Consider the following 23576-nt stretch of genomic DNA (forward strand, 5'->3'; position numbering starts at 1 on the left):
CTGAGTCTCCTCCATTTCTACCTTCTCGATCCCCATACCTGCCTCACTTGCAGTCACACCCTCCTGTCCCTAAGGGGTGTGACCACCTCCTAGAACAGTGTTCTTCATTGTACGGCCTGCGAGCCAGTGGCAGCTCCCATCAACGTGAAGTGCAGCTCCCTGTCCAGTGATGCTCCCGCACCTCCTACCAGGGCCCGGAGAGCAGAGTGCGGTAGAGCAGAATGCTGGGATCCTGGGGAGGAGAGGCTGGCTGTGAGGTCTGGGGTCCTGGGGAGGAGAGGCTGGCTGTGAGGTCTGGGGTCCTGGGGAGGAGAGGCTGGCTACAAGGTCCAGGAGTGAGCTGCTGTGGATTGGAGCCCCAGGTCATATGGTGGGCAGGTTGGGGGTGGTAGCAGGAAGAGGCTGAGTGTGTGTGTGGGAGTGAGAGAGTGAGTATGTGTGTAAGTGGGAGATCCATTTGTATCCAGAAAACGAACCCACTCCTTCAGCTGTGAGCCAATCCAGACAACGGCCACCACCCGGGGAGGCGCTGCCTGGCATTGCGATGCAGTTGGCTACTGGAAGTGTTCAAGGGGCAGCTGCCATTGCAGTAGGATGTGGCGTACAGGAGTGCGCCACCACCTCTCCGGGGAGAGAAGCACATTCTGCAGATAAATCCCTCACTCTAGCACTGAGGCACACCAAATCAGTCCATTTCAAGTCTGCATTCCCCCTGAAAGAACAATGTATTATGCTAAACAAAAACAGAATTACCTGGAAAAACTCAGCAGGTCTGGCAGCATCGGCGGAGAAGAAGAGTTGACGTTTCGAGTCCTCATGACCCTTCAACAGTTCTGTTCTGTTTAAGGGTCATGAGGACTCGAAACATCAACTCTTTTCTTCTCCGCCGATGCTGCCAGACCTGCTGAGTTTTTCCAAGTAATTCTGTTTTTGTTTTGGATTTCCAGCATCTGCAGTTTTTTGTTTTTATCAATGTATTGTGCTTTTTGATTAATATCCTTTCTTCCTTTGCATTGTTGCAAGCAGGAGCAAATCAAGAAATGGCCTCTATTATAGTAGTCGATGTGGCTCTCACATAGCAGGTTTTTTGCTAAAGTGGCCCTTGCTTGAAAAATAGTGTAGATCACTGTCCTAGAGCAAAGTTTCCCCCTTCCTGATGTGTCACAGTTCAGCCTCCAGCTCAATTATTCTGAGCTGAGGTTCCTCCAGTCACAGACATTGTAGATGTGTTTGCATTGGATCACACAAGTGTCCATAAGCTCCCACATTCTGCAACTGCCACACATCACCTGTCCTGCCATCTTTATAGCGCTTAATGAATTATTTTACTGATATAATTTTAATTAATGCCTCTAATCTAACCTGTGCTTATATTCTTTACTATTTCAGTACATTTTCTACTTCCTTCAATTGAAACTCCCTAGTGATGATAAATAGGAAATACTCACTACTATTAGTAAACCTTACAACTACTAATAAAACATTATAATTTCTAAAATTACTCAAGTTTGAAAAGAAAAATGAGAAGAATACTCACTAACCAATCAACTAGCTGTTTTCCTGTGACATCACAGTTTGATTTTTTTTTCTCTCTCAAATGTCCACTCTGGAACCATGGATTGGATAGCTTTTTTAGGTGCTGCTGTCCGTCTCCAGGTCCTTCTCTCTTCTGCACTTTTAGGGACCGCTACCTGTCTCTGAATCCTCTCTCCCACTCTTTTAGATGCTGCTGTCGTCTCCAGGTCCTCCTCTCTCCTGCAGATGTGAAGGAGTTTTGTTTATTGCAATTCTATGTAATGAGACTGAATGCCACTAGAATTCTTTATCATGGGAGTGAACAGGAAAGGGGATTTATCCATCTGAATGTTGTCCAGTCTTGCTACCTGTGGAGAAGTTGTGCATGAAACTGAACAGTCTGCAATCATTTGTGATCATCTCCACTTCTGACCTTGTGATGGAGGGAAGGTTGTGGATGAGGCAATTGAAAATGGTTGGGCTTAGTACATACCCTGAGGAACTCCTGCAGCAATGTCCTGGGACTGAGATGATTAACCCTCAACAATCACAACCATCTTCCTTTGTCCTATGTTTGACTCCAATCAATCAAGATTTTGCCCCCACCTAATGCTACACTTGATCAAATGCTGCATTGATGTCAAGGACAGTCATTTTCATCTCACTTTTGGAAATCAATCATTTTGTCCATATTTGGACCAAGGTTGAATTGGGTCTAGAACTGAGTGGTCTTGATGGAACTTGAGCTGAGCATCAGTGAGCAGGTTATTGGTGAATAAGTGCTGTTTGACAGTACTGTCAATGACAGCTTCCATTGCTTTGCTGATGATTGTGAAGCAACTGATGGGGTTTGATCATTTGAATTGTATTGAATCGGAGTGAATGGGAAAGGATTTGATCCATTTGAATTGTATATAATAGGTGTGATTGGGAAGGGATTTGATGAATTTGAATTATATACAATAAGTAAATGGGAAAGTGCTTGATCCACTTGAATTGAATACACTCTCAGGCAGCACATTCCAGATCCTAACCATTCGTTCCATGGAGAAGCTTTTCCTCATGTCATCATTGCTTCTTTTGCTAATTATCTTAAATCTGTGCCCTCTGATTCACGATCCTTCCATCAATAGGAAGTTTCTCCCTATCTACTTTTTCCAGACCCATTATGATTTTGAATGCCTCTAACACATCTCCTCTTAACTTTATCTTCCCCAAGGAGAACATTCTCAACTTCTCCAATCTATCTATGCAACTCAAATCTCTCACCCTTGGAACCATTCTCACAGATCTTTTCTGTAGCTTCTCTAATGCCTTCACATCCTTCCTAAAGTGTGGTACCCAGAACTGGATGCAATACTCCATTCAGGCTGGACCAGTATTTTATACAGGTTTAACATAACTTCTTTGCCCCTATTGATAAAGCCCAGGATACTGTATGTTTTATTAATTCTGCTCTCAACCTGGCCTGCCACCTTTATGTCCCGGTCCTGCTGCTCCAGCAACCTCTTTAGAATTGTACAGCCTTTATTTTATATTGTCTCTCCGCATTCTTCTTACAAAAATGAATCAATTCACAGTTCTCTGCATTAAATTTCATCCGCCACTTGTTCACCCTTTCCAACCTATGTCCTTTTTAAGTTCTACATCATCCTCCTCATAGTTCACAATACTATGTGAACAACAAATTGTGCCCTGTACACCAAGGTCTAAGTCATTAATATATATCAGGAACAGCTGGGATCCTAACACCAATCCCTGGGAAACTCCACTCTGAACCTTCCTCCCATCCAAAAAAAAACTATTAACCACTACTCTGTTCCTGTTGCTCGGCCATTTCATATTCATGTTGTTAATTGTCCCTTTTATTCCATGTGCTCTAACTTTGCTCACAACTTTACCAAATGCCTTTTGAAAGTCCATGTACACCACATCAACAGCAATTCCCTCATTGACCCTGTTACCTCATCAAAAAAATATACAAGCATAAACATAAAATAAACAAATTCATGCTGGCTTTCCTTAATTACCTCACATTTGGCCAAGTGGCTATTAATTTTGTCCCAAATTATAATTTCTGGAAGTTTCCCCACGCTGAGTTTACACTGACTGGCCATAGTTGTTGGGCTTATTTTTGCACCCTTTCTGAACAAGGTGTGATTGTATACAAAAGGACTGAATGGGAAGGGTTTTTTGTTTATTTTAGCTGTGTAAACTAAAGAAGAACAGCTTTATCCTTTGGCATTTTGTATTGTAACTGGAATGTTTAATGGACATTAACTGGATCAGCCTCCCGCCAATAAATTGGTGTTAGTTTTCATACTCGGCAAAGAGAATTTATAATTTTTGGAAAATGTGGCAGGACACCCTTTTTACTCAGAATAAATCCCCCTTTTCTCTCTGCTTTAGGGCATCCATTAACATTTTAAACAAATGCAGTTATAGTGGATTAATGGTGAATTAATCTAACGGGCCTTGCACTTCTAATTAGATCATCTATAATTCATTAAGAAAGAAAACGCATTAGGATGGGGAGCTGGTTACCAGCTTTTGGAACAGGTCCGGCTTGAGCTCCTCCTCTCTAGTCTCACATTCCCAGCACAATCACACATCAGAGAGTAGGGCAGCCGCTTACAGGATGCAAGGCACAAGCTGAACTGCATCTAAGACAGAGACAGAGAGAGGGTCTACCTGACAAGAGGAAGTACCTCTTTACAAAGACCTCCCTCCCCTACCCAAGCTGCGAGATATCTGGGACTTAGCCATGTGAAAAAAATACAGCACTGGGTGGACCTTAGTGATTAGTACCCATCCATTCAGGTGCCGCTAGTCTTTAATTGTTTTTTTCTCTCTCCCTGAGTTGGAACAACATGGCTGCTGAGATTGCGCAGAAAGAATGAAGAGTTAATAAAATTCTGCATTTCTCTCTCTCTGGATTTCTGAAGGATCTGGATTGTGTTTTTTTGGATTCTACCACCAACTCCCCTCCCCCCATTCTGCCTTTTTTCCCCTCTCTCTCTGTCACACACACATTCCCTGTGGAACAGATAAAGAAGACCTAGGAAGCTGAAAATGACTGCAGGTAAATCTTGCAAGCTATTAGCAGTGCCCGCATCAAACAAAAAAAAAGCACCTACCGGGGGGGCGGGGGAAAGGATTGCTGTAAATTAATGCGTCTGGGGAGGAGGGAGGCGGTGGGGGTATGTAGGGGGGAATCGGAACCGATCCTCATCTGGATTGGCGTTTCAGAGACCGTATCTTAAGTGCCTAGTGGTAGCTGTTTTTCCCTTCTCGCTAACGCATGCTTTCGATATTCGATTTCTCATTGCAGCAGGGGAAACTGAAAGAGATCAGCAACTCGTTTCAACCCCGATGTTAATCTTAGAATCTAATGTAATTTAAGGGGGGTGTGGGGGGTGGAAGTATTGTGTGAAGGGAAAAATCTTGTTAAAAACTGCAGAGAGGGACAACATCCGATGTAAGTCTATTTAGCTTTTGAATTTTTCCTGCAATGCTTCTCTCCCCGGCGTGTCTTTGAACGGCAGAGGCCCCTTTGCTGACTGCTGTTGGTTGATGCAGTCTACTGCTGTGTTTACGGACAAGCTCTTATAGGGTGGCCTGTCTGCTTGCATCTAGAGGGCTGGCAATGCAAATTGCAGCCCACAGATGTTTTTTCCCCTGATTTAAGTGTAAAGCTGTCTGTCTTAAGAGGCATTGGCAGAAATCTGGAGGGGAGGAGGATTTTAATGTAAGCAGTCATTATAGATATAATATTTATATATGAGTCTGTGTGTGCGTGTATATATTAATATTATATATTGCTTTTGGAACAGTGCACCAGGTTGAAGAAATGCAGAGTCGTTTATTAACCTGACAGACCGAAATATGAGGGAAACATGTTACACAGGGCTTGCCAATGCACAACCCAGGAGCTTATCTATGTCACTCGCTCTGGTGGGGTTTGGAGGGAAAAGGAACCCAATGTCTTTTCCTTAGTGTTAGCAGGTGATGAATGCAACCAGTGCAACTCTTTATCTGTTGGTGCTATTTACATTGGGGAGCAGTGTCAAGGCTGTCTGTCGACTCTTAATGGATTGCCTCAGGCAGAGTCTTTCGAGGTAGCAAACCTTAAAAACTCCCAGAGGGTGCATGAAAGGTCGTAATAGCACTCTCGCCTCAGAGTCAGCAGGTTCCTTGTTCAAGACCCACTCCAATGCCAGTACTGAGAGAACGCTACTCTGTTGGAGGTGCTGGTTTTCGGGTGAGATGATAAACCAAGCCCCATCTAGCCTCTCGGGTAGATGTAAAAGATTCCACAGCTATTAATTCAAAGAATTGTCCCCAGTGTCCTGGCTAAAATTTATCCTTCAAACATCATCAGCAGAAAAGAACAGATGGACTGGCTATTATCAGATTGGGTTTGTGGGAGCTTGCTGTGCATAAATTGGTTGCTTTTGTTTCCTACATCACAACAATGACTACTCTTCAAAATAATTGGTTTAAAGTACTTTGGGATATCAAAGGCACAAGTTATTTCTTTAACCCATAGCCAGGCTCAAGGTGTAAGAATTTTAAGTGAATGCTTGTGAGCGTTGGAACAGAATTCAAAAGTCATGTGACCCACCCTGACAGCCATATTTTCCCTCCACCCAAGATCAGTTTTGACAGAATGAAAGTTTGTATTCTGGCTTTCAAAGTTCTCAAGGTAAGGGAATCCTCCAATATAAAACTCACATATTTTATTTAATTCTCACCCTGTCCAGTCTTGAAGGAGGGTGGGGGAGGGGTGGGATTGGGAGCTGGGGTGGATGGCACTGGCTATTCACACTCAACAGCTATTATAGAATATAAGAAAAGGGAGTGGGGCATCCAGGCCCTCAAGCCTACACTGCCATTTAATAAGATCATACTTCTATGGCAGCTCCATTTTTCTGCTTTATCCTCATATCTCTTGATTCCCTTAGTGTCTAAAAATCTGTAGCTCTCAGTCTTGAATATACTTATCATTTGAGCATCCACATCCCTCTGGACTAGAGAATTCCAAAGTTTCACAGCCCTAGCTATCAGTATTCAAGTGCACAGACAGTGAGTGTCAGCAGGCAGACTGACAGTGGAAGGAATTTCAGCCAAGCCTGACCTGAGAGTTGCTGAACTTTAGCTTATTTCTGCCCGTACTCTTCCCCCACCTCCCCCTATCCTACAATGCCAATCTCATCCAGCCCCCAGGCTCAATGTTAAAATTTGCAGTATCCCTCTATAGGCTAAAACCAGCAAACTCAACACTGAATGTGGATAAAACCTGGGATCTTCCTGACCTGATAAAGGCAAAATACTGCGGATGCTGGAAATCTGAAACAAAAGCAACAAATTCAGGAAAAACTCAGCAGGTTTGACAGCATCTGTGGAGAGAAAGAAAGATAAGTTAACGTTTTGAGTCCGTATGACTTGTTCTGAAGAAGAGTCATACGGACTTGAAATGTTAACTCTGACTTTCTCTCCACAGATGCTGTCAGACTAGCATTTTTTGTTTTTGTTACCTTCCTGATCTGTATGCCTCAGTACCGCAACTGAATTATCAAGGGGTTCAAATGGGTCCATTTATTCCTTCTTTTTGCACAACTGGACCTCTTTTCTCTTGAAAGAAGGCTGAAGGATGACCTAATAGAGATCTTTAAAATTATGAAAGATTTTGATAGAGTAGACAGAGAATTTCCACTTGTGAGGAAGGACAAAATTAAAGGCCATCAAAATAAAATTGTCACCAAGAAATCAAGTAGGAAATTCAGAAGAAACTTCTTTATCCAGAGATTAGGGAAATGTGGAACTTGCTACCACAGAGAATAGTATAGATCATAGAATCATTGAATGGTTACAGCACAGAAGGAGGCCATTTGGCGCATTGTTTCCTTGCCAGCTCCCAGTAGGAGCTACTCAGCCGGTTCACTCCTTTACCTTTTCCACACAGCTTTGCAAATTTTTTCTCCTGGATAATTATTCAATTCCTTTTTGAAAGCCACAATTGAATCTGCCGCCATCACACTCTAAGGCAGTGTGTTCCAGATACTGTATGTAAAAAAAAAGTTTTCCCTCATGTTATCATTGCTTCTTTAGCCAATCACCTTAAATTGGTGTCCTCCGGTTCTTGACTTTCTGCCAATGGGAACAGTTTCTCCCTATCTAGACCTGTCATGATTTTGAACACCTCTGTCAAATCTCCTTTCAACTTTCTCTTCTCTAGGAAGAATAGCCCCAGCTTTGCTCATCTATCCTCATTACTGAAGTTTGTCATCCCCAGAATCATTTTCTGCACCCTCTCCATCCTTCCTCAAGTGTGGTGCCCAGAATTGGATACATTATTCCAGCTGAGGTTGAACCAGTGTTTTATAACATTTTTTAATAACAGTTTACAACTCTTTTTTGTTCTGTGTATATTTATAAAGTCCAGAACCCTATATGCCTTATTCACCGCTTTCTCAACCTGCCCTACCACCCAGGAGGACCAGGTCCTCCTGCTCTTGCAAGCTCTTTAGAATTGTATCCTTTATATTGCCTTTCCTCATTCTTATTACCAAAATCTATTACTTCACCATTCTCTGCATTAAATTTCATCTGCCATATGTCCACACATTCCACTAGCCAGTCTGTATTCTCTTGAAATCTATCTCTCTCATCCTCACAGTTTACAATACTTCCAAGTTTTGTGTCACCTGCAAATTTTGAAATTGTGCCCTAAATGCCCAAGTCCAAATTATTAAGATAAAAGCAAAATAGTGCAGATGTTGGAAATCTGAAATAAAGCAGAAAATGCCAGAAAAACTCAGCAGGTCTGGCAGGATCTGTGGAGAGAGAAACAGAGTTAATGTTTTGAGCCCATATGACCCATCTTCAAAGCTAAACAGAAGTAGAAATGTGATGGATTTTATACTGTTTAAGATGGGGTGGAGCAAGATAGAAGATCAGGGATAGGTGATGGCTAAAGAGAGATTGGCGAAGATGTCATGGACATGCAACGAAGGGAGTGTTAATGGTAGAGGTAAAGAGTAAAGAAGGTGCTGATAGTGGCATAAAGGTAAGATAGTAGAATGTGTTAATGTCAGAACAAGGATCAGTACTCTGTGAAAGCACAACATAGAAACAAGTGACAGATGACCCTGTGTGGGGAGGGGGGTTGAGGAAAAAGGATGAAAGAAATGAATAAATAAAAAAAATATATAAATAAATGGTTTCGAAAAAGGATCAGGATGGAGGAGAGAGATCGTGGTCTGAAGTTGTTGAACACAGTGTTAAGTCCGGAAAGCTGTAAAGTGCCTCATCGGAAGATGAGGTGCTGTTCCTCCAGTTTGCTTAGGGCTTCACTGGAACATTGCAGCAGGCCAAGGACAGACATGTGGGCATGAGAGCAGGACGGTGTGTTGAAATGGCAAGTGACAGGAAGGTGTGGGTCATGTTTGCAGACTGAGCGAAGGTGTTCCGCAAAGCAGTCACCCAGTCGCATTTGACCTCCCCAATGCAGAGGAGACCGCATTGGAAGCAGCGAATGCAGTAGACCAAATTGAAGGAGGTGCAAGTGAAGTGCTGCTTCATCAGAAAGGAACGTTTGGGCCCTTGGACGGTAGGGAGGGAGGAAGTAAAGGAGCAGGTGTTGCACCTTCCTGCAATTGTATGGGAAGGTGCTGCAGGAAGGGGATGAGGAGTTGAGGGTGATGGAGGAGTGGACCTGGTTGTCAAACTATTAATATTGATCAAGAAAAGCAGTGATCCTAATACTGAACCCTGGCAAACCCCACTCTGTGCCTTCCTCCAGTCCAAGAAACAAATATTCACCACACTTTTCTGTTTCCTGTCACTCAGCTAACTATGTATCCATGCTGCAACTGTCCCTTTTATTCCATGTGCTTCAACTTTGCTAACAAGCCTATTACATGGTACTTTATGAAACGCCTTTTGAAAGTACATGTATATCTCTTAGACTGCATTACCCTCATCAACCTTTGCCCTGCTCCCGCCCCTCCTAAACGCTGTACATGTGATTTTGCCACTGGTCAGTTCGGGGGTGCTGAGAAAGGGAAGAGGTGAAAAAAGAGAGGCACAGATCAAAATTCCTACCTATAAATGTTCACCATAATAAACTGGCATGAAATAAATTTCTTCTCAAAAATGTTAATGTGGCTTTTAAAATTTTTTTCCATCGGTTATGAACGTTGCTGGCAAGGCCAGCATTTATTGCCCATCCCTAATCACCCTTGAACTGAGTGGCTTGCTCAGTCATTTCAGAGAGCAGTTAAGAGACAACCACATTATTGTGGGCCTGGAGTTGCATGTAGACCAGACTGAAAAAGGACAGCAGAATTCCTTCCCTAAAGGGACATTAGTAAACCAGGTGGGTTTGTACGACAATCGATAATAGTTTTACGGTCACATTACTGAGACTGGTTTTCAATTCCAGATTAATTAATTAATTAAAATTCCACCAGCTGCTGTGGTGGAATTTGAACCCATGTTCCCATGGGCCTTTGAATTATTACCATAATGCCACCATCTTCCCCATAAGAGGTGGGAATCGTAGAAGAACTTGGAAACTTTGCATTTTTGATGCTTGTTTTTCTGTTCAATGCTGGACAAAATATTACAGACTTGTAAAGACACAGTGCCAACTTCAGGAGTCTCTCGCCATCCCCACCAGCTCCAGTCCCTGTGACTGAGGCAAAGGATACCAATAGCTCAAATCTGAAACCCCCACCATTAAAGGATCAATTTTCTGCCTCAAATGTTTAGTGGTGCTCTTAATTTGGCCCAGCAGCTGCTTCTTGCTTTCCTCCATTTCACCTGTCACCCTTGTCACTGTCCCCATTTCACCTCTGCCCTTGACATGCCTCCTATTCCATGTCTCCATGAGCTGCGTTAAGGGCTGGGAGGTGTTGCCGGAGCTGGGACTAGTCTCTATTCCCTCACCTCTTGCTGTCTAGTGAGAGAAAGCAAGGGAATGCTAATAAGAGACAGAACTATCCCAGCATACATACAATTAGTGAAAGAACCACAACAGCTTCTAGCTTTTTTTCCTAAACAAAATGAATGCACATTGCAGGTAATTATTAAAGTCCAACAAAAAAACAGAACTAATTTTAATGATTACCAATACAAAGTTACAATAGAAAGATTTTGGGGAGCAATCATCAAGATAGCCCTAGTATCAATCTTGAGGCATTCCAAGGGGATAAAGGATACTGCAGACCGTGCCAAATAAAAAGCCAATTAGAACCTATTTATCACAAGGAAATTGAGATACAACCACAACTAGGGAAGGGAAGACTAGGACAAGGAGAAATACAGTTGGTGATAAGGCTGCAAAAGGGAGTCAGTGAAAATGACACCTAAACTCAGAATGATAGTGGGCCTTGAATGATTAAATTATGAGGCCAGGGTGCATAAACTTGGCTTGTAGTCCCTTGAGTATAGAGGGGTGATCTGATTGCAATGTTTAAAATATTAAAAGGACCATACAGAGAAAGTATTTCCCCTGGAAGGGGAATCAAGATCAAGGCAAAAAAATCTTAAAATTAAGGACCAAATCCCTTAGATGAAATCAGGAAGCACTTCTTCCCATCAAGGGTAATAGAAGTCTAGAACTCCCTTCACCCAGGACACCAGAAGAACTCTCCCCTTTTTTTTCCAATAGTGTTATGGGATCTTTTACTCCCACCTGAAAGGGCAGGCACAGTTTCAGTTTTGCATCCTAATCTGAAGCTAAAGCATACCTATCTAAAGGCCTCCATTCCTTCCTCTCCCATTTGATTAAATTCTTGGTCTTTGCTGTGTTGTTGTGAAGATTTGGCCTGATTTTGTGCTGTAATTTCAATGTAAAAAAACTAAATTGTTTAAAGAATATTGAAACAAAACACATCATTTTTAAATTCTGCTTTTAGTTATCAATTGGGTTGCTCACAGTAGTATCAAATAACTTAATCCTTAATTCCTGGACACTCCTGGACACACTCTTGTGCTTTTGTGTGTGTGTCAGAGAATTTCAGATTTCCCTGAAGACTTATCGCCATGGAAACAGCCACATCATTTATAATGGTTGTATTTGCTTTTCTTCAGGTAAATTATTAATGGTTGGATTTTGTTAACAGTGGCCACACCGTCCATTTGTTCTGGCTATCCATCAACTTTGTTTCTAAATATATATCACCAATAAAACCAGAAACAATGGGATGATTAGAGTTGCAACTCTGATTGAATGTATTCAACAACAACTTGTACATAAGTAAAATACTGTAGATGCTGAAAATCTGAAATAAAAAAGAAAATGTACAAAATAGTCATCAGGTCAGGCAGCATCTGTGGAGAGAGAAATAGAGTTAACATTTCAGGTCATTGACCTTTCATCAGAAAACCGAACTTGTGGCGTATAAGTCTTTAATGTGGTAAAACATCCCAAGATGCTTCACAGGAACAAAATTTGACATTGAACCACGTAAAGAGATATTAGGGCAGATGATCAAAAGCTTGGTTAAAGAGGTAGGTTTTAAGGAGCATCTTAAAGGAGGAAAAAGAGAGGTGGAGAGGCTTAGGGCTAGGTGGTTGAAGACACTGTTACCCTTAGTGGAGTGATTAAAATCAGGGATACTCAAGAGACCAGAATTGGAGAAATGCTGATATCTCTGAAGGTTGAGGAAATTAGAGATAGAGAGGGGTGACACGATGGAGGGATTTGAAAACTAAGATGATAAATTTAAAATTGAGGCTTTGCTTAATATAGCCAATGTATGTCAGCAAGCACAGGGGTAATGGGTGAACAAGACTAGATGTGAGTTAGGACATGGACAGCAGAGTTTTGGATGATATCATGTTTACGGAGGGTAGAAAATGGAGGTGTCATCTCATCACCTCTTGCCTCTACTTGCCCTGCCTCCATACTCCTGCCATTGGTTAGTAGTTGCACAGCCATTTTTCTCATTTCTGTTGTTTTCAGAATTAACAAAAGTGTTCAAAGATAATGAAAACCCCAGTTTTTTTTTTAAATGCTTCTGTGGTTTTTCTCCAAGATGTTGCTCAGAGAAGTGTCCTCAAGATTAGACTTCAATTCCTGGAATCTCCAGGGCAATCTCAGAGGGTTGGAAATCCTAGGGGTGATCCAAACATGAGAGCTTAAGTGGCAACCTTTGACCTTCATTTAACTTTACTGGCCTCAGGAAACGTAGTAAGATGACTGCGCAGTGGCTATGTGCTCTTTGATTGGTCTCTTGCCCCAAGATACATGTATAAATTGACTTGATTTAGTTGTTATTGAATCTTCAATCATTTTGTTGTTTTTGCTTAGAAAAATATATTTTTCTATCATAAAAATTATCTTCTGCTGAGTTGAAGATTAAATTATTTATTTAGTGCCAATTTTTTTCATATGTTTTAAAGTCCTCCTGTTAACTTGCATGGAATGGATCCTTCATGTTCAGTGTGTGTGATTTTGTAGTTGGAACTGTCACAGGGCCCAGATATTAAATGGATTGTCTGGAAATATTTAACAAGTTTCTTTACATTTTTATGACTTGTGGTGTTGACATCATTGGAGTTTGATTGTAATTTCCTTTATAGTGAAGATTCCCTTGACCTCAGAGCTGGAGTGACCAACAAGATGTCACATGAACTGTGGAAGTAACTGTTATCTGCCCTTCCCTCAATAATGCTCCCTGCAACATAACGCCATTACTTTTGCTTTTGGTGACATAAATTTAGGAAACCTGTGAGAATTTGGAGAGACAAGAGAGCTAGGATTGTTCTCCTGAGAGTGGAGGTTAATGGGAGATTTAATACAGTAGAAGTGCTCAAAATTAGGAAAGGTTTTGTTAGAGTAAATAGAGAGAAACTGTTTCCACTGGGTAAGAGGGTTGGTAACCAGAGGACACAGGTTTAAAATAATTGACAAAAGAACTGGAAGGAGGGGTGAGAGAATTTTTTTTGACACATCGAATTGTTATGAACTGCCTGAAAAGGTGGTCAAAGCGGATTCAATGGTAACTTTCAAAAGAAAGTTGGATAAATATTTGAAAAAGAAAAACTTGCAGGGAAGCGGGACTAATTGGATAACTCTTTCAAAGAGCCAACACAGGCACGATGGGCTGAATGGCAGCCTTCTGTGTTGTATGAGTCTATTAGATATCCAGAATTAATGAAAGTTCTGGACTCTTGTGCCAAAGTCCAGTAATTAATAACTTACCCGAGTGGGGGAAGAAACCTGAGGCAATCAGTGGCTATTACCATGGTGATAGAGAAACTTCAACTGGTCTGTGCTGAGTTGAGGTGGAGGAAATTACAATTAGCTTGTAAACTTTTCTCAGTGTAGGGAAATCCTTGGTGAAAGTTTGGGCCATGATTTTGCCACTTCTCTATATTTTTAACGTACATTGGTGGTAAAAAATTAAATCTTGGCCCTTTTGGTGCTTAGTGGTGATGAACCATACCGTCCATAAAGGCCCTACAGGTTTGATCTCCTGTTGAGTTAGCTATCTCAGCCAGGACAGTGGGATGAGCATCACAGTTGGCTTTAGTGCCTCTGGGCTACAGAGAGGTAAATCATGATGTTTGTCTATATTTCCATTCTGCAAAGGATGCATGTGAATACAGCCATGGAGGACTGGATTACACTTAACTTTGATGTCGAATAACCTGGCCAGTCAATAACTAGGAATTGGCTGTAAATAGTGGAGGGTCACAGGTGGGTTGTGAAACTGTCCCACAGTAAGTTTCAAGTACCCTTGAGGGATGAAAAGCAAAAGTAAATTTGTATGTGATAAGATTTCAGTAGAGGAAGAAGCGTGCTCTCATCAGTGAGTAAGTCTGTATCTGTCTGTGTTGCTGATTTGATTACGTGCAACAGATGGCTCCATTCTGACACACAGCAGGATAATGAGGAAGAGACGTGATTCCTGGAGCATCTACAGGATGCAAGAGCAGTTCAACTGCAGCAGGAGTAATCCAGAGACACACACAGTGAGGAGGAAACAGCAGACAGGGAGTGAGAGTATGAGGTATTACAGAATCAGAGACAGACAATGAGAGTGTGGGAGAGAGAGAGAGACAGACAGTCAGGGTACAAGAGAAAGACAGATTGCGATGAAGGGGGAAAGGAGAGAGAGAATGTGAAAAAAGGCAGAATGAGAAAGGGAAAGAATGAAAGGATGGTATATTGACAGAGATAATAAAGGAAGAAGACAAATTGCTGACAGAGAGTGTGAGGGAAGTTGCAGGTGGAGACATATTTCTCAAGGGGAGCCAGAGACAGTGATGGTCACACAAGCATTGAATGAGAGTGTATGAGAGAAAGAGAAAACCTGCTGAGATGAGCCAAAGTCAGAGAGGGCGAATCATAAAGAAAAATAGCCTGAAAGCCAACAAAAAAGAGGATGTGGGACCTCTCATGATGCTGGTGCAGTCTGTTTGAACTGACCAATGTTAGTTATTGTGAAGATTTGTACTTTTTCTGATTTGTGGTAACATTTTGGGATACGTCATTGGGCCACCCACTGGCAGACGGCCCCTCCTCCACCCACTGGCAGACTGCCCCTCCACCCGCTGACGGGCGGCCCCTCCTCCACCCACTGGCAGACTGCCCCTCCTCCACCCACTGGCAGACGGCCCCTCCTCCACCTGCTGGCGGGCGGCCCCTCCTCCACCCGCTGGCGGGCGGCCCCTCCTCCACCCACTGGCAGACGGCCCCTCCTCCACCTGCTGGCGGGCGGCCTCTCCTCCACCCACTGGCAGACGGCCCCTCCTCCACCCACTGGCAGACGGCCCCTCCTCCACCCACTGGCAGATGGCCCCTCCTCCACCTGCTGGCGGGCGGCCCCTCCTCCACCCGCTGGCGGGCGGCCCCTCCTCCACCCGCTGATGGGCCATCCCTCCTCATACTTCTCCAATAGAGACCAGAAGGAGAAGGAGCAGTGATCACAGAAACACCTCTCTGCTCCCCTAACTGTTGAATCCCTTATTACTATTTTTTTTCCGCTCAGACTGAGACATAAAATGTGGCACAAAGAAGGCCCAAGGCCAAGAGGAGCAGGAGCTGAGAAAACTCAGTCAGAAATTGAAAGAGCGATGTCAGCATCAGTGCAGAGAGCTGAGGAATCTGAGGAAGCTAAGATCATGATCAAGGCTAAGTATTGAGGTAAGGATTTAAAATAAAGAACTAGAAAAAAATAAACAAGGTTTAAGAATAGGTTTTAAGTTAAGTCTTAAATTATATTTCTGATCAGTTTAATTGGTAGTCTAATAAATATATGCATGACAGGGCACCTCGTGGAATGCACATCTTGTGTCATTTAGGAACTCCAGGATGTTTCTCACGTCCTAGACAACCACACGTCCAGGACTTATCAACTGGAAGAGCTTGAGCTCTGGGTTTTAGAGCTTCAACAGCAGTTGGTGTCACTGGAGTGCATCCGGGAAGCAGGCTGAGAACTTTGTGGACATCACATTTCACCCAGCAGTTTAAGAGTGAGTTGGTAGAGAGGGAATGGGTGACCACCAAACAGACAAAGAGGACCAGGCAGGCAGTGCAGGAGTCCTCTGAATGCATCTTGCTTTCTAACTAGTGTCGAATGCAATGGTTTCTCTGGGGAGTACAGAGCCAAGTCCATGAAGGTGGCTTAGATATACAGTGGGGAAGGAAGAAGGATGGAAAAGAAATAGTAATAAGGGATTCAACAGTTAGGGGAGCGGACAGGTGTTTCTGTGACCACTGCATGATTCCAAGATGGTATGTGCCACCCTGCTGCCTGAGTAAGGATGTCACTGAGCAGCTGCAAAGCAACGTTCTCAGCCTGCTTCCCGGATGCACTCCAGCGACACCAGCTGCTGTTGAAGCTCCAAAAGCCAGAGCTCAAGCTCTTCCAGTTGACACTTCCTGCACGTGTGGTTGTCTGGGACATCAGAAACATCTTGGAGTTCCCAAATGACACAAGGTGTGCATTTCATGAGGTGCCCTGAGAGGTGAGGGTGAATAGCCATAGCCCATATTGACACCAACAGCAAAGAGGGATGAGATCCTACAGGGAGATTTTAGAGAGGGAGGAAAGAAATTAAAAAGCAGTAGTAATGTCTAAATTACTCCTGGTGCTACATGCTAGCGACCACAGAAATAGGATAGTGCACCTGATTGTGTGGCTGAAGAGATGATGCAGCAGGGAGGGCTTTAGATTCCTGAAGTATGTGGGACCTGTACAAGATGGACGAGTTGCACTTCACTGGGCTGGGACAATTATCGTCACGGTGAAGGTCATTTGTGCTGTGTTGTAGGATTTAAACAAGCTTCGCAGGGTGATGGGAACCTGAGTGTGGATTCAGGAAGAAGGTGAGCAAAGCTGGAAATAGAAGACAGAAAATTAGTAAGCAAGTATGGAAACCAAAGGAAACAAAAGTTAGAAAATGTACAACAAAGGAGTTTTTTTTTTAGTGATTAATAGTATATACGTCAAGGCAAGGAGTCTAATGAATAAGGCAGAAGATGAACTGAAGGCACAAATTATGATATCATAACTATCAGTGAAATATACCTTTAAAAAAGTGCAGGAATAGTAGCTCAATATTCCTGGTTACAGGACTTTTAGGTGGCAGAGAAAAGAGGATACAGATGGGGGGAAGGGTCAAAATGTTGGTTTAAGAAGCAATCACGGCTGTGAGGAAGGATGTTTTGCTCAAGGAATCCTCAAGTGAGATCATATGGATTGAATTGAGGAACAAAAAAAGGGGCAATCTCACTGGTGGTAGACCCTAAATAGTCAGAGATAGAAGAGCAAATACTTAGGCGAATTAATGAAGTTCAAAAACAATTGGGTAGTAATAGTAGGGATTTCAATTACTGAAATATTAACCAGCATAAATCAGCGTAAAAGGTATAGAGGATGCAGAAATTCTTAAAATGATATTCAGGATAACTTACTTAGCCAGTACGTAAGTCCAACAACAGAAGAGGCAGTTCTGGATTTAGCTTTAGCTGGACAGGTGGAAGGGGTATCATTGGTGGGGGTGCATTTTAGTGGTAGTGATCGTAATTGAGTTAGATTTAATGTAGTTATGGAAAAGGATAAAGATAGGCCAGGAGTAAAAGTTTTAAATTGGAGAAAGGCTAATTTTGCTAATTTGAAATGTGATTTGACAAAAGTGGACTGTAAATAACTACTTGAAAGTAAATCTGTGTCAGGGCAATGGGAGACATTCGAGGGGGAAATTGAGAGGGTTCAGAACAAATATGATCCCACAAAGAAAAGTGGTGAGATTCCAAAATTAAGGCTCCCTGGATGTCAAGAAGTATAGAGTGTTGGATATGGCAAAGATGGGAAGCTTTTGCCAGATACTGAGAGCTCAATACTGTAGAAAGCCTAGAGTATAGAAAGTGCAGGAGTGAAGTTAAAAAAGGAAATTAGAAAAGGAAAGTGAGGGCATGAAAAAATATTGCCAAAAGTTCTCATCTGACTTAAATGAGTGATCTCTTATTTTCAAACAGCGACCCCCTAGTTCTAGATTCTCCCACAAAAGGAAACATCCTCTCCACATTCACCTTGTCAAGACCCCTTAGGATCTTAAAGGTTTCAATCAAGTCGCCTCTTACTCTTCTAAACTCCAGTGGACCTAGTCTGTCCAACCTTTCCTCATAAGACAACTCACCCATTTCTGGTATTAGTCTAGTAAACTTTCTCTGAAATGCTTTTAACACATTTACATTCTTCCTTAAATAAGGAGACCAATACTGTACACAGTACTCCAGATGTGGTTTCACCAGTGTCCTGTGCAACTGAAGCATAACCTCCCTACTTTTCTATTCAATTCCCCTCGCAATAAACAATAACATTCTATTAGCTTTCCTAATGACTTGCTGTACTTGCATACTAACCTTTAGTGATTCATGTACAAGGAAACCCTGATCCTGCTGAATCTGAGCTCTGCAATCTCACCATTTTGATAATATAATTCTTATTTATTTATTTAATTTTATTTGTTGTTCTTCCTGAAAAACTCAGCACTTCACTTCAGCATTGGTGACCGTGTCTTCAGCTCTCTGGATTCTAAACACCTCTGCCTCTTTCTCCTCTTTTGAAGACACTCCTTAAAACTTTCTGTTTGTGAGCTTTTGGTCACCAGCCCTAAAGTCTCCTCCTTGGCTCAGTGTCAATTACTTTTGTCCAATTGTGCTCTTGTGAAGCATCTTGAGAAATGTTACTATGTTAAAGGTGATACATAATTGCAAGTTGTTGTTAATTCATGTTTAGGATGCAGTTGGGCAAAGTTTTGAGTTGTAGACCATGAAGGGTTAAAAGCTGGTATCTTACATGCTCCTTTCTCAATACTGATTACAGTTTGACCCTGCGACCTTACTTGTCTATTTGCCTCAATATCACACAGGACAGTAAATTTCCTGTTCCTTTCTTAAATGTGAAACTAGGATACCTGTGCTTTGTCGCTGAAGTATTCAGAATCAATAACACTCGGTATGTGTGGCTATTTATAAAGCACTCCCAGAGGACTGTCTGTTCTATTCGTGTGAAGATGGCTTTCTCGATAGTGCTTGGTATTTTTCTCTGTACCATCAGATGGGGGTTTACATGAATACCATCACCAATTTACAGAAGGGAGGGGGAGGATCAGTAAAGAATATGAAAAATAACCAGGCAAAAATGCACTTAAAAATTGGACTCCTAGCAACCAGGCTATCCTAGCAACCAGGCAAACCTTGCAGACATGCAGAGGATTATACTGTCTTGTATTGTGATTCCTGGGTTGGATTAACTGGTGTTTAGTTGATAGCATTTTGAATCTTTAGAAGCTTTTAACCCTCACTGGTCTAAAACAAACCTTTGTTGATCTACTTGAAGAAATGCCATTTTTAAAAGGAATTTTTAGTATTGCAATGTATTCCTTCCTTATTCCAGTTCTCCCACTCCCCTGTCCCACTTGTCCTACCTTTGCAAAGGTGCTGACTCGTCCTAAGGTACAGTTCTAAATGTTTTTGGCTTTTCTTAATTTTTTCCATTTCAGTGTGAACTGAATGGGCACCAGACCCAAATTCAACGCCTATTCACTGCCCATCAAATGCTCAAGATCTGGAAGCCCAGATGAGGTTTCTTCGCTTCCATCCTCACTCCAACCCCGTCCCAATTTCTACTACCGAACTTCCATCCTGACTGAGCTTTATTAATTCTGGACAAATTGGGGATCAAATCAGTAACTTGGGAGCTCTGTAATGTTCACTCATTCTAAAGGTTTGAAAACTTTGCACTGGCATGGTGTGTTGGTAACTAGATTATTTTCTCATTTGGGGATCTTTAGCCGTGACTTGAACAGAACCTCAGTTTAACACCTCACCTGAAGAAGCTGAGGGGAAATGCAGCTGAGCCATAATCACCTCTCACCTTATGATCCCCTGTCTAGCCCTACATAAACCCCCCTTGACACACTTAGCAACAGATTAGGAACTGAACATGTTGAAGGATAAAACCTCCTTTTCCCTGACCTACTGAGTCACTGAGACATGTTGTAGTGACCCCAATGGTGTAAAAAAATATAGATATGTGCAACAGGAATTGGCTTGAGGGAGGTGACTGCCCCTTTAATGCTGCCACTACTTGTGATGTGATTAGACTCAGAGTATTGGGGAATGAGCCTAGTCTGCGGCAGCGACTCAGCTGAGAACAATCCAATGACAGGGCTCGCTCGCCTGCAGTGTGGGCTGTAAAATTAATTTGCTGCAGACGCTCTTATTTATAGCACATTAAAGCTTCCATCAGCCCGAGCACAATTGCCTGCTGTCCATTGAGCCTGTTGTCATCAACCCAGAAGCACTTACTGATCAGCGAGACGTGGATCTCCCTCTCCCTGCCAGCCCCATTCCCCCCACCTCTCCCTGCCCACTCTCCTGACCCATTCCCTCCCCCTCTTCATGCCTGTTCCTTCCCTCTGCAGCCATAATAGGGAACATTAAATGCCCTGAGGGCACTGGGAAGGGTTGTTACCTACCCATCCCAAAGCCTTTCGATGTTTGCTAGTTTCTCGCCCTCTGGTACCTCGTCAAAGAGGTTTGTTCTTCACTGAGCAGTGAACAATTTGAGGGAAGGCACCCCCTATCCCACCCTAGTCTCTCCTGGCACACCCCTTTCCCCACTTCCATTAGTCACAACAGTCCACCTGCACCTCAGTGAAGTGGCTATTTTATTTTTGTGTGTGAACCCAAACAAGGACTGGTGGGCCATGGGGGCAATTGCAGCCCCTCTTGTCTTCATTCAGTGTTCACACATACTTTCCACTGGTAGTCACTGGATGGGGCCTATTCTCCTCCAGCCCAGCTCCCACTGCTCTACACACCTAAGAACGTGACCCACTGTGCTCTGCAGTCAAAAATGAATTGTTTTAGTTACGTTTCTCCTGATGCACACTTCTGGGCCAATTCCCATAGAGCACTGGCAGTGAGCCCTGTAAATCGCTGCCAGAAAGTGCCAGGATCAACTTACAAAACTGCCGTCCTTTAATTTTCATTCCCAGCTCCGTGGGCCTCACATTTAAAAAGAACCCCTGTATAGCCTCTGCCCTTCTCCCTCAGCTCCTTTCTCCCTGCCCTCCCGTCTGCCCTCTGCCCCCACCCAGACCAACCTGTCCATTATTGAGTTATGTCTCACTGTTTTCCCTGGGTGATGTTTTTCTTCTCCGGCAGCTCAATTCCCTGTCATGCAAGCTGATGCACACTCCCATCCCCAATGAAGCATTTATCAAGACCCTTTTTGAAGTAAGTTAACATCTGCCTATACATATATATATATATATATACACACATACACAGGGGACTGACTGGCCATTCTCTGTTGGGGGCAATCTGTTGCTACCATTTTGGGGGTGTTTCTGGTGTTGAGATTATTAATTAGATTCCATTCAGTTGTTGAAAGTTAAAAATAACTGTGGTTTTTTTTTAAAAGCTCTATTTGGTTTATGCTGATGGTGCATACAGTCTCGCTGCACTAATCTCCAGCCTTTTATCTTCCAGGGAAAGTTGGGCATTTTATGGGGAAGCTTTGAGTAGAGTTCAATACAGGCAACACAGCCCTTTTGGGTGGGGCTGGGGTAACCTCAAAAGAACCAGCCAGACCCAACAGAGAAGGAACAAATGAGCAGAGACGCAAATGAAAGATTTTGTACTAAATTAGTGGGTTGGGGGTTGCAGAATTTTTGAGGCTTCATCATCTGTATCCAGACCATGAACTGTTGCATTCAACCTCCCCACTCTATATAAATGAAATGCTGTCTGACTGTCTTCCTCCCTGTCTCTCTCTATCTTCTATCTCTCATTTCTCTCTCTACTCCTAACTCTCTCTGTCTGGTTCTTTCTTGCTCTGTTTCTTTTTCTCTCCAGCCAGCGAGCAGGACCAGGAAAGAGATTCTTTAAGCATGCCGCTGATCATTGTGTATTCTCTCTGTGTGCAGGCAATTTTGCTGCCAGCCTCGAGGGCTGGATGAATGTTTTCATCTGCTTCGGGTAAAGTGCTAATGCTGACCTTGACCCCACACTGTGTCCATTATCTGCACGGGTCTGACACTAGCCCAGCTACATGTGTTGCTCAGTCGAGTTAAGTGGCCTGTATGCAACTCCTCTGTGACATGACTTTTAATAATCGGACTGCATTTTATTACAAGATTTCCTTGGGGGATAAAATCTGCCAGCATTCCCTCTGCTGTTTTAATCTAGCATGCACCTCAGGCAGCCAGGTGCAATTTGCCTCAGCACTGTTGCTAGTGAGGGTATTTGTACCTGCCACACTGGCAGCTGTGTGTACAAGAGGGAGTATGTGTAGGTTGCAGGGATAAATATCTCAGAAACTAGAGAGAAACCAGTGGTGTTCTTCTGAGAGGAGAAAAGATTAAGGGGAGATTTATTGGAAGTTTTCAAAATCATGAAAGATTTTGATAGAGTACATTAGGGCAAATTATTTCCAGTGGAAGTAGGTTTGGTAACCAAAAGACACAGAGTTAAGCTAATTGGCAAAAGAACCAGATGCAACATGAGGACATTTAATGTTAAAAGATATTATGATCTGGAATGGGTGGCCTGAAAGGGTGGTGGAAACAGATTCATAAGATCAGAACTAGGCGATTTAACTCCTTGGAACCTGTGCTGCCACTCAATGTTCAAGGGAAAGAGTAGAGAAATGGGACTAATTATATAGCTTCAAAAGAAAGAAAAGATTTGCATTAATATGCTGTGTTTCAAGACCTCACAGCATCCCAAATCGCCCAGTGAAGCAATTTACACATCGTAATGTTCCACAAACAGCAATGTGATATTGACTAGATAATCTTTTTCATGATATGAGGGATAAAAACTGGCCAGGGCAGAAGGGAGCACCTCCCTGCACTTCTTCAAATAGTATCCTGGGGTATTTCATGTGCACCTGCGAAAAACAGACAGGACATCAGTTTAAGGCCTTATCAAAAAACAGGACAGTACTCCCTCAGTACTCCACAGAAGTGTCAGCTTAGTTTCTGGATTGCGACTTGAGCCAACAATCTTCTGACTCCAAGGCAAGAATGTCAGTAACTGAACCATTGAGAATCATTGCACCTTTTCACTACATCTCCATTGTCAGCCATGACATTAGCACTTAAGGCCACTGATTCTGCAGTTCTCTCTGTCTCTCTGTCTTTCCTCCTTTAAGATCCTCCTTAAAACCCACCTCTTTAATTAAGCTTTTGAATACCTGTCCTAACATCCTTGAAGGCTTGGTATCCATTTTTGCCTAATCATGTTTCCAGTTAAGGGATATTTTTTGCTGTTAATTGCACCATATTAATGTTGTCATTATGTTGATAATCTCATGCAGCAATAGAGAAGAATGAAGAGATAGAAAGAACTTGCATTTATATAGCACCTTTCACAATCTCCGGGCACCCCAAAGCATATTTCAGCTAATGGTTTGCTTTTTATTGAAATGTAGACCTATTGTAATGTAGGAAACACAGCAACCAATTTTCACACAAAGAACTTCCACAAACAGCAATGTGATTTTTTACTTTTAGTGATATTGGTT

At 42.7% G+C, this 23576-nt stretch overlaps 1 protein-coding gene across 1 annotated transcript in view; it reads left to right on the forward strand.

The window, feature by feature from the left end:
- The first annotated feature begins 4537 nt into the window (after positions 1–4537).
- Positions 4538–23576, forward strand: part of LOC121288379 (retinoic acid-induced protein 1) — a 34308-nt gene continuing 15269 nt past the window's right edge. Inside the window, exon 1 of the mRNA XM_041206932.1 lies at positions 4538–4597. The gene's annotated coding sequence lies outside the window, so the exon portion shown is untranslated. The remainder of the gene's footprint in view (positions 4598–23576) is intronic.

The sequence above is a fragment of the Carcharodon carcharias genome, chromosome 15 (genome assembly GCF_017639515.1).
Source record: "Carcharodon carcharias isolate sCarCar2 chromosome 15, sCarCar2.pri, whole genome shotgun sequence".
Lineage (NCBI taxonomy): Eukaryota > Metazoa > Chordata > Chondrichthyes > Lamniformes > Lamnidae > Carcharodon > Carcharodon carcharias.